Source organism: Triticum urartu, chromosome 7 (genome assembly GCF_003073215.2).
Source record: "Triticum urartu cultivar G1812 chromosome 7, Tu2.1, whole genome shotgun sequence".
Classification (NCBI taxonomy): domain Eukaryota; kingdom Viridiplantae; phylum Streptophyta; class Magnoliopsida; order Poales; family Poaceae; genus Triticum; species Triticum urartu.
Genome location: NC_053028.1, coordinates 395706464 through 395716224, shown reverse-complemented (window position 1 = coordinate 395716224; position 9761 = coordinate 395706464). Strand labels below are relative to the sequence as shown.

The 9761-nt window shown below is 43.6% G+C and overlaps 1 long non-coding RNA gene across 1 annotated transcript; it reads left to right on the top strand.

The window, feature by feature from the left end:
* Positions 1 to 2996: 2996 nt before the first annotated feature.
* Positions 2997 to 4003, top strand: LOC125525353. The gene is made up of 3 exons (XR_007291264.1): positions 2997 to 3084; positions 3447 to 3498; positions 3773 to 4003. It is a non-coding gene; the product is annotated as an uncharacterized LOC125525353 (long non-coding RNA).
* Positions 4004 to 9761: the final 5758 nt, after the last annotated feature.

The window sequence follows — 9761 nt, the reverse complement described above, 5'->3', positions numbered from 1 at the left end:
TCGCTATGTAATAAAACCATACATCCAGCCGCTGCCCACGGGATATTCCCAGCCACCAATCTTGGTTATGCTCAAATTATGCACCAGATATTCCCAGTCACGAATCTTGGTTATGTGAGCACTCTTTGACCTATTATTTAAATGAAATCATCCTGAAATTCCTGATCTCATTAAGCCATCATACCAGGAGGAAAAAATGTGTTTAATTGGCAGGGTTAGGGACCTCTGAAGTAAGATCCTAGGCCGTAGTTTTGTTTTCCTGTCTCTTACAAAATTATGAAAAAAAGTTGGTTACAACAGCAAAGGATTAATTAATTTATTTCCTCTTGGGATAGTCAGCTTAGAGGAAAGCTTGGTCATTGCTTCACACAATTGATATTGGACTGCACATATTTAAACACCACAGGTGCAGCAGATTCAGAAAATCCATGTCTATGTAAAACCCTGTTTAGGTTATTGAGTTCTTGCTAGCTTTAGGGTCCATACTTTATTGACGTGATGTTGTATTTGTAGATTTTCAAGTGCAATCTTCTTCAAGAAAGCTCAATATGCAGGTTAGTCGTCATTTGGTCAAACAACATTTGCACCAATGTTTTGTTCGTGTAATGACACATATTTCCAGCATCACATGAATAAACCCAATTGATATTTGAGATGGGATGCACGGCTGTACAATATTTTCCCGCATATCTACTCCTGTAACCACCTGCCAACCATACCTTTCACTATTTTTTTGAATGCAAATCAAGTACGTTCTTAAGCCTTTTTCTTTTGTAGAAAATCCTAAGCAAGGCAGGTATCTATACAGCAACAAGTTTCTGCAAAATAGGAATCGAAGAGTACCCTCATTCTAGTCCTTGAATTGTTTATTTTCTATATTATTTCGCTTCCGTAGTTCAGATGCAGTCGAACAACATAGATTGTTTTTGCTTGCTTGTGGCGACGTAAGTATATGGTTCGCTCTGAAATATTAGTACTTTTGAGCTTACAGAGCACTATATATGAGTATATGTTTGGCTAGTGGTTCCCTTCAGGATACATGTGCTAGGTTTCAATATACGTCTTTGTTGCCTTGCTTGATTTGTTAGGCGTCTCATTTTTTTCTCTGTCTCGCAAGGTATAATAGGCAGAGGCAAATAAAAAATCTACGCCATAAAGTGATCCACACTGTAACTATGATACGTATAGAATTGTCAGTTTAAAGCTTGCCTTGAAAGGAAGCATTCTACTTTATGCTCTTCGCTTATTATCTCTGTAAAATCTTAAGATTTTGGAGGGAGTTCAACAATGCTGCAGGTGCTTGTGTCCATTCAGGCTCTCATTTTGAATGAGAAGCCATACTTCAATGAGCCGGGATATGCAGGCTCTGCGAATACCGCAACTGGACAACAACATTCTATAGAGTACAACAAGACCACATTTCTGCACTCCTGTAGGACTATGTTGTATTCACTTAGAAGACCTCCGGAGGTAATGTTTCGCTATATGTACCTACAGTTCTGGCTGAAGGTGCAAAAACAAAATAATAGTCCATCTCTTGTCCTTTTAACACATGCTGAAATAAGAAACTTACTCGTGACATGATAGACTATTAAAGATTAGCCCTTTTATTTTCTCAGATTTCTGGATCTTCTCTTGGTTTACTGCATTTGCTGCTGTTTACTTGAATATGCTATAAAGGTTTGTTTCAATGTTCTAAAACACAGTGGCTGGAATGCACTTGGTCACCCCCACCTTGTAGTGGAGTATGGGTGGGCCTTTGGGCTTGTTTCAGTTTAGGCCCAAATAAGCAGCCAGCCTGGTAACCTGACTAAGGCAACGCCTATTTATTGTGGTTAATCATGTTGCATACTCTTTTTTTTCGTAATCTTAGTCGGCAAGGGCACATGGATACGTAGTATGCATACTTGACTGAATGACTGGAGTTTTAGAACATTCTTGTATGTTTTAATTTAATTTTGCAACATGACAGCCCTCGTTTGTAGTTACCAGACACTTAAGTAACATAGTACTCTATTATCTACTACTTTTTAGTAACCTTCCTTTGTTGTTGGCTCTACTTGCTGGATGTCAGTAGAAATGGTCACACAAAAACAAATTGATGGAAATGGGATTTGCTGGATGTACTTATGATTTCTAGGCTTCTATATTGTTAGTGATACGTTCCTCTTGGCGTCATCTAGGTCTTTAGAGAATGACTGAAAATTGTCTTACATCCTGTTACATCAAATGAAGTAACTTGAAATTTTCGAATGATAAATTAACAGGGGCTTTTGAGCATATAACACATCGGTAGAAACATTTCCTTGGAGAAAATGGGTAACTTAATCATAGGCGTTATAGCAAATACTAAAAATTACATGTTGCATCCTTTGGTCTTTTGCTTAGATGAAGATTATGTTCAGGGAACATTAAATGCAAAGTGTCTACTCCAGGCTGTCACCAGCACAGTGTAACTGAACATGGAAACATCAAGCACACAGATCTGGTTTTCCTATGCCTAGGTGTCTTCTCCTTTAGTCTGTTCCTGCTTCATTGGTACTTATAGTCTTATAGGAGTCTGATTCTCAAATTGGCTAAGAAGCAAGGCTTAAATTGGCTAATAAGCAAGGCTTCTCTGGTTGTATGAACCAGCATTACATTTGAAACTTAATCAAGTTAACAGTAGATGTAAAGGATTTTTTTCTGTCATGTTTGTCAAAATGGTGCATGACACATATCATGCTCATTGATATGCGCGTGGTTACAGTTACTGTACTGATTACAAAATCACCCAGGCTCTGTCATGAGAAATATAAGATAACAAAAGACAGTTGGTTACTTCTCTCCGATTTCACATGGATAGTTGGATTTTGGGGTACATGTGTAGTTTTAGTTCTGTAACTTTGGTTTGATTGACTCCATGGTTAGTTGTTCGCACACTGTTGGATGCTTAGTTCAGTTAAAAATATAATGCCGTATGAGTATAAGAATACTAACGAGCTTTCGATAATGCTAGAGCTGCAGTAACAACTAAGGATCCGATATATAATAACATCATGAAAGGGGCACGGAGCGGCGATCCAATATACACCGGCGATGAAGGTATATTCATATACAATATGTATATGGTACCATCATCTCGGGCTTCCTCGGACTTCCTGTTTGACCTTTGTGCCTATTCATATAATGATGTGATTCGACACGCTGATTGCCTTTTTATCCACTGATTTTTCTTTTCTCCCTTTTTATGATTAAATTTTCAGGAAAATACCACTGTATGATTATATAGGTTTAACTCCAGTTCACATTCTTTACTTTTTCAAGTGCATGCTATGGTTCATATAATAACTCCATTTCTTTATATTTCACTTTGTCAAGTGCATGCTATGGTTCAGAGAAAAATTCAGTTTTCAATTATAATTCAGTGATGTTCTCACCTTAGATTTTATTTTGCGTAATTGTAGGAAGTGGGGATGGACATTCGTGGATTTGCCGTCCCTGATTTGCTTTGTGGAGGTATTATCTTTCATAATGTGTTGTTAACATATCTCTGGAATAAGTTCTTATGTTCAGTACATATAGTTTGGTTGATTATCTTTTAGGGGCCTTCTTTGGAAAGGCTTCGACAGACTGTTTGAATTACTGCCTTATTAGGTTAATAGAATTTGAACATGTGACTTTATCTTTGTGTCAACCATACAAAGGAGTTAGTGACCTGTTCTTAATGATATATAAAGGAGTAGGCAGTAGTGCATGGTAATAATAAAAAATGCATCATGTGTATGTGCAGGACACATGCCCATGATTCATAATGATTTGCGGCAGTCTTAGAAGAAAATTTCCCATTGCTTTCATCCCCCTTTGAGTGTCAATTGCAAAGTTCATCCGTTGGTGAAAGGAAACTGTACTCTTCTTTGTTTTAGTGCTCTGCCTCCCTGCTTCTATGACAGAATGGCATGGCTTCGTGTACAATAAATGTTCTCTACTCTTGCAGCCCATGTATTACCATTGACAGGGTTTGTCTACACTTATCTTTAAGGCTACAACCGGGAGTCTCATAGGTGTGTGAAGATGATCTAGGGCATTGCTTTGTTAGGAGTTCACTTATGTACAAGAATGGCATGTTCTTTCACGTGTAATATATTGTGGTTTTTTCTACTCAACACCACCTGGACCATGTATCATTGTAACCTGCTCTATGGTTTGGATCTGAGCACTGGACCATGGTGCTGGACAGGGCACGACGCCCTAAGACCGCTCTTTGGAATTCCAATATACTTAGATAGATAGAAGTGAAAGTTGAGGACCAACATGTATGTTGTATCGTGGATGTCCCCCTTCATAGCATTGTTTTATGAAATGCACTAACACTCCGAGAAGTGTTTCTGAGTATATTTGTATATTTGTTACAACAAGTATGCTTTGGTATGAAATTTGCCAATATCGTGTGATGAACCTTGATGTTTAGTACTGAATCATTAGTAAGTGTTTACTAACCTCCTTTTTTAGATGTTACCTTTGTAGTGAAGTTGTTTTTGGTATAACTTTAGCCTATGTTGGGTAGCTACCTTGCTTATATATGGATGTGCGGACGAGACTTGCCTGCTCCCCCGGCGTGTGCCCATCCGTACTCCTGCGTACGTGGCTTGATTTGATTGGAACAAAATAAGGCTCCGGCCCCACCTCCTTAAAATCAGGGGGAAGATGATTAGATTAGAAAGAAAAGAGGGGAAAAAACCGTAGGATGAAGTGGGAGCACGGATGGGAGCATGGGGAGGGAGCAGGCAAGCCGGATCCTGGATGTGCTGCAAACTTTGTTTCAGATTAGGACATTGCTCTCTCATGTCGCGCTCTTAGTATTGAACTTAATGGAAGTGGTTACCTTTCATGGTCTCGTGACTCGATGTCTTTTATTAGAAGTGAATGTTTCTTCTTTCTTTTATTTTGTTGTCCTATTTGAATATGTACGCTAAACCATGATTACACTTGCTTGACCACATTGTTAGGACCGGCACCCTGCCGATCTAGGAGGTATTCGCTCACACACCTTGTGTGGCATGAGCAGGGGGCAGCCCACATGGACTGTGCGGGGCGAACAGTAGAATAGCCCACATGTGTGGGCGCCGCTACTTCGTGCCACACACCCAACAAGTACTCACCACCCCGCGCGTGTGGCACAAGCAAATATGCACACACGTCCTGGCGCAGCTATAATAGGTACCCACGAAATGACGATTTAGTTGTCATCGGGATAACAGATGTAATTATCTGGGATGACAAATATGGTTGTAAAAGCATGGCAATTTTCTCTGTTTTGCTTAACTATAGTTGCCATGTCTAATTTAAGGTAGTTGCCGCGTGTAATCAAACCATAGTTGTCGTGCGTGATTAACTACTTGCCACATATGGTCAAACAATAGTTGTCATATGTGTTTACCTAGTTGCCACGTGTGGTTAATCACAGTTGCCATTTATGTTTACCTGATTGCCACGTATGCGCAACTGCAGTGGCCGTCTAGCAATCGAATCATAGTTGCCATGTGTGTTTACCTAGTTGCCATGTACGCGCAACTGCAGTTGCCATCCAACAACGTACGACTGTCATGTAGGCAAAAAGCAGTTTGCCCACACGCGCGTGGACTAGGTGATGGTTGTGTGGGCAAAAACTAGTTCGCCCACACAACGCAGCTGGAAACCGCGTGTTGTGGGGCGTGTGGGCGACCTCTCCAACGCCCACATCGGCCTTGTCCTGCGTGGCACGCGAAAACTGCCTCGGTGTGTCAAGATTCGTGCAAACTTAACTGGACGATGATTCAGGCGTGTGGGCGAATTGCAATGTTGCCACACGTGTGGGCGTTAGTGTTTTCGTAAAAAAATCACCCAACTGATTCCTAATATGCATCGCTTGACAACACGACGTTGCACTCTACTGTGTAGCACCTAACACTAAAGCGTCATATCTGTGCAGCGTCTAGCTGTAAGAAGTTGCACAATATAGTGCAGCGCCTTGCTGTCAGACGATGCACAAAAAAGTTGGCGGTGTGAAATATTTTAAGAACAGTTTAGTGTATAAAATAATTTCGCTTTAAGATCAAATTTGTCAATTTGCCGATTCACGAACCCAAAGGCCACGTGTGGCTCATCCCCGCTCACGAGTGCCTATGCATTGCAGTTGGAATCAAAACTTGCCATGTTTATAATATAGTGGATGATGCGGAGCATCCCAAGGCCATCGCCATGGACCCAACTACATCTCCTACGACCTCTCTTGGACCCATGACACGAGCACGTGCAAGAGCCCTCGAAACCGAGATGACATCTCTCCTCTCACATTTCCACTTTGATGCACATGAGACATGGCTACTATCTTATACGGACACTTTGTGCATTCTCAGGTATCATGGAGAAGAAGAGGAGGAAAATGGACATGAAGACGGAGACGAAGAAGAAGAACTGCTCAAAGTCTCCAGGCTCCGAACGACCGACGAACCCCGGACGTCCGACGACCTCCAGGCTCCGGACGTCCGGCCTCCTCCGGACGACCGACACTACCACACTCGAGCCAAAACAGACGGACACCCGACGCCACCCGGACGACCGACCCCGACCGGACGTCCGACCGAAGACCACCCGAACCGAATCTACGGACGTCCGACAGGCACCGGACATCCGGACCCTCGTGAGCCTCCGGACGACCGGTGACTCCCGGACGTCCGATGCCTGTGCACCGTTTCGTGTTGGGCCGCAACCCATGTACCCCTTCGCCCTCTCTTTTGCACTAGGACTATATATACTCCACCTCGTCCAACTTTCTAGGGTTAGCGTTGGTTTAGCTCATTTTGAGAGATAGAGCTTCGCTCATCCACGTCGGATCTACTCCTCGTGAGAGACCGCGGCCTCTTTGGAGAATATCCCTTTGGATTCAAGACCTCCTTATGGAGAAGAACATCAAGACCTCCTCACGGAGAAGACCGTTACCTTTGTATCGTCCTTGATTGATTGTGTACCGTGTGAACCCTATGTATTCGAGGATCTAGCACATGTGTAACTTGTTCTTGTTGGTTTAGTGTTTCCCTTATGTTTCCCCCGTGTTTTCCCTCGTTTCCCTCCTCGTGTTCTTCGTGTTCATCGCGGGATCCGCTCCTCTCATGAAAGATCGGGTTATAGGGTTCCTACCCTACATCATCTTGGTATCATGAGCCACGTTGATCACGATTTCGGAGCATCCCCGTTGTGTTTCTAGCCTTGTTTTGTTGTTTTTCGTCCTAATTCGAAAATTTCCACACAAAAATAGCCCCCAATTTTTTTGTGATTTGTTAGTGTGTTGAGATTTTTTGGTTTGGATCCATGGATTTTGCTTTGTTTTGAGTAGATCTAGCTTTTCCTCCCTTTCCCCACCCCTTTCCATCCACAAGATCCTCCGGATTTGACCATTTTTGCCATCTCCACCTCGAACCCTAGTTGTTCATCCCGTGCCCGATTTTCGCCCAGGCACCGGACGTCCGACCCAGCCCGGACGTCCGACGACCGGACGACCGGCCTAGCCCAGACGTCCGACCGACCCTGATGAAACTGAATTTTTTCAGTATAGTGACCACCATCGCTCCACATTTCCGCATACGCACTCCTACCACCGATACACCATCACCACTTCCGCATACCACCACCATTTCGATCGTTTTGCACTTCGACACATGTTGCCACTTCGAGCTTTGAGAATTTGAGTTGCGGTTCCGTATCCTTTTGTGTTTCGGCTATCTAGGTACGGTTCAACATCAACATCAGCGCCGGTCATTTTCGCCACGGACGCGTCATCAACAACGACCACCTCGACTACACATTGGTATTCGTGCCACCATTTTGACACCATACCGGAAGCAAGAACGGTAACCTCGTCTTGGTGTTGGACATATCACTCTTGCCATTACATTGATAGCCATCATAGCCTTACTCCTTTGTGTTGCTTACCCATCGAGACTAGCCATTGAGTATTGCCGGCAACAAGACTTGTGCACATTAGTGATCATACTTCCCATAGCATACATACATCATTGTTGCATATATTGGTATCATCTCTTGTGTCACAAAGTTGTCATCGCATACACATTTGCTATCTTGGTTCGTCAAGCATAGCATAAGAAAAGAGCTCCAACATCAAAGAGCCAAACAAGCTTTTAAGCAAAGAGGACAGATAAGCAAAGAGCTTTTAAGCAAGAACCATAGCATCATACAACATTAAGATTGTCATACTCGATCATCTTGGATCATATCATAGAAACACCTTGCATAGAGCATACTTGGGATAGAAGTCGTTGCGTTTTTGCTAAGTAGGTTGTGCACAAGTTCTTGTATCCGCCGATTGTGCAATCGTGCTAGCGTCTCTCTAGTGTTGTGCAACACGAGCATTTTTGTGGATTCCACATTTTGGCTCATCCTTGGTTGCACGACCCCACTTATCTTTTTGCGTGTGTGTTTCCGTGTCCTTATATGCTTGGTCTACTTGTTACATTGCATCTTGCGAATCTTTTCCAACATTATTGAAGCTCACTTACGATTGCATCAAATTTTGTGCCACCATCCTAACCAAGCTCCACCATAAGCTTTTACTTGTGTAGGTGTGAGAAACCAACAAGAGCTAGTACCAATTGTGCTATTTCCTTGTCCTACATTGGAGTGATCATCGATCCACTTTCAACTTCGATCAAGGTACATTTGGTATTCGTTCTTCTCTTTCTACCACTCACATTGTGTATCTTGGAATGATGGATAGGCCAAGTACTTCTACCAACCCACTCTTCATTGAGCACGACGACATGAACTCCTACGTCACCAAGAGTCGCCTCTTTGGTGCACAACGTGCTTTGCATCAAGAGGAACAAGCCATGAGTGAACGCATCGACAACCTCGCCGTCGACTTGCGACTCTCCGAGCAACGTACAAGGGACTACTTCGAACACAAGCTCGATGATCACAAGCAAGAGAATGACACAAGGATGGACGAGATTCGCGCTTTGTTGCTCAACCGCTCTTCTTCCACTTCGTCTTCATCAAGAAGGACTCGCTCAAGCCGACACTCCGACTTCACCCTCTCCGGCTCAAGTACACTGACGTCGAACACTCTTCGCCGTGCCGCGCGCAACGATCATCAAACAAGCCTCAATCCCCTACGCGACACTGACTCTCAAGAGCGCCGACAACGTCAAACTCAAGAGGCCTTTGCGCTAGCACGAGAACGGCAACGACAATGCCAACATGAAGAGGAAGAGCGAGTGCGTCTACACCAAGTTGCACAAGACGCCGAGGCACAATGACAATAAGAACAACTCCGTGAAGCTCAAGCACTTGCGGCACAACAAGCCCTCCAAGATTCAAGTAGAGCCGTAGCCAACCGAGGCCGACAAGCTCAAGAACAAGAAGAAGCATTTCGCGAAGAACTTCATGAACGACGACATCAAGCTCCCGTGCACCGTCACGTCCCTCAGGTTCCTCCTCGAGCTCGACAAGCTCCCCCACAAGCTCGCCAAGAACATCAAGTTCATCAAGAGCATGAAGAGAATGGACATCCTCCACGACAATTCCATCATGAGGTTGACAACCCTCCTCACCAAGAGCGACACGAGCTTGACAATCATCTACAACACGGGCGTCATCATCCCCGACCCCAACACAATGAAGAGCAACGCTACGGAAAGCTCAAGTTCACCATGCCCAAGTTCAATGGAAGCAACGAACCCGAAGAGTACCTTTCATGGGCATTGAAGGTCAACAAAATCTTCCGT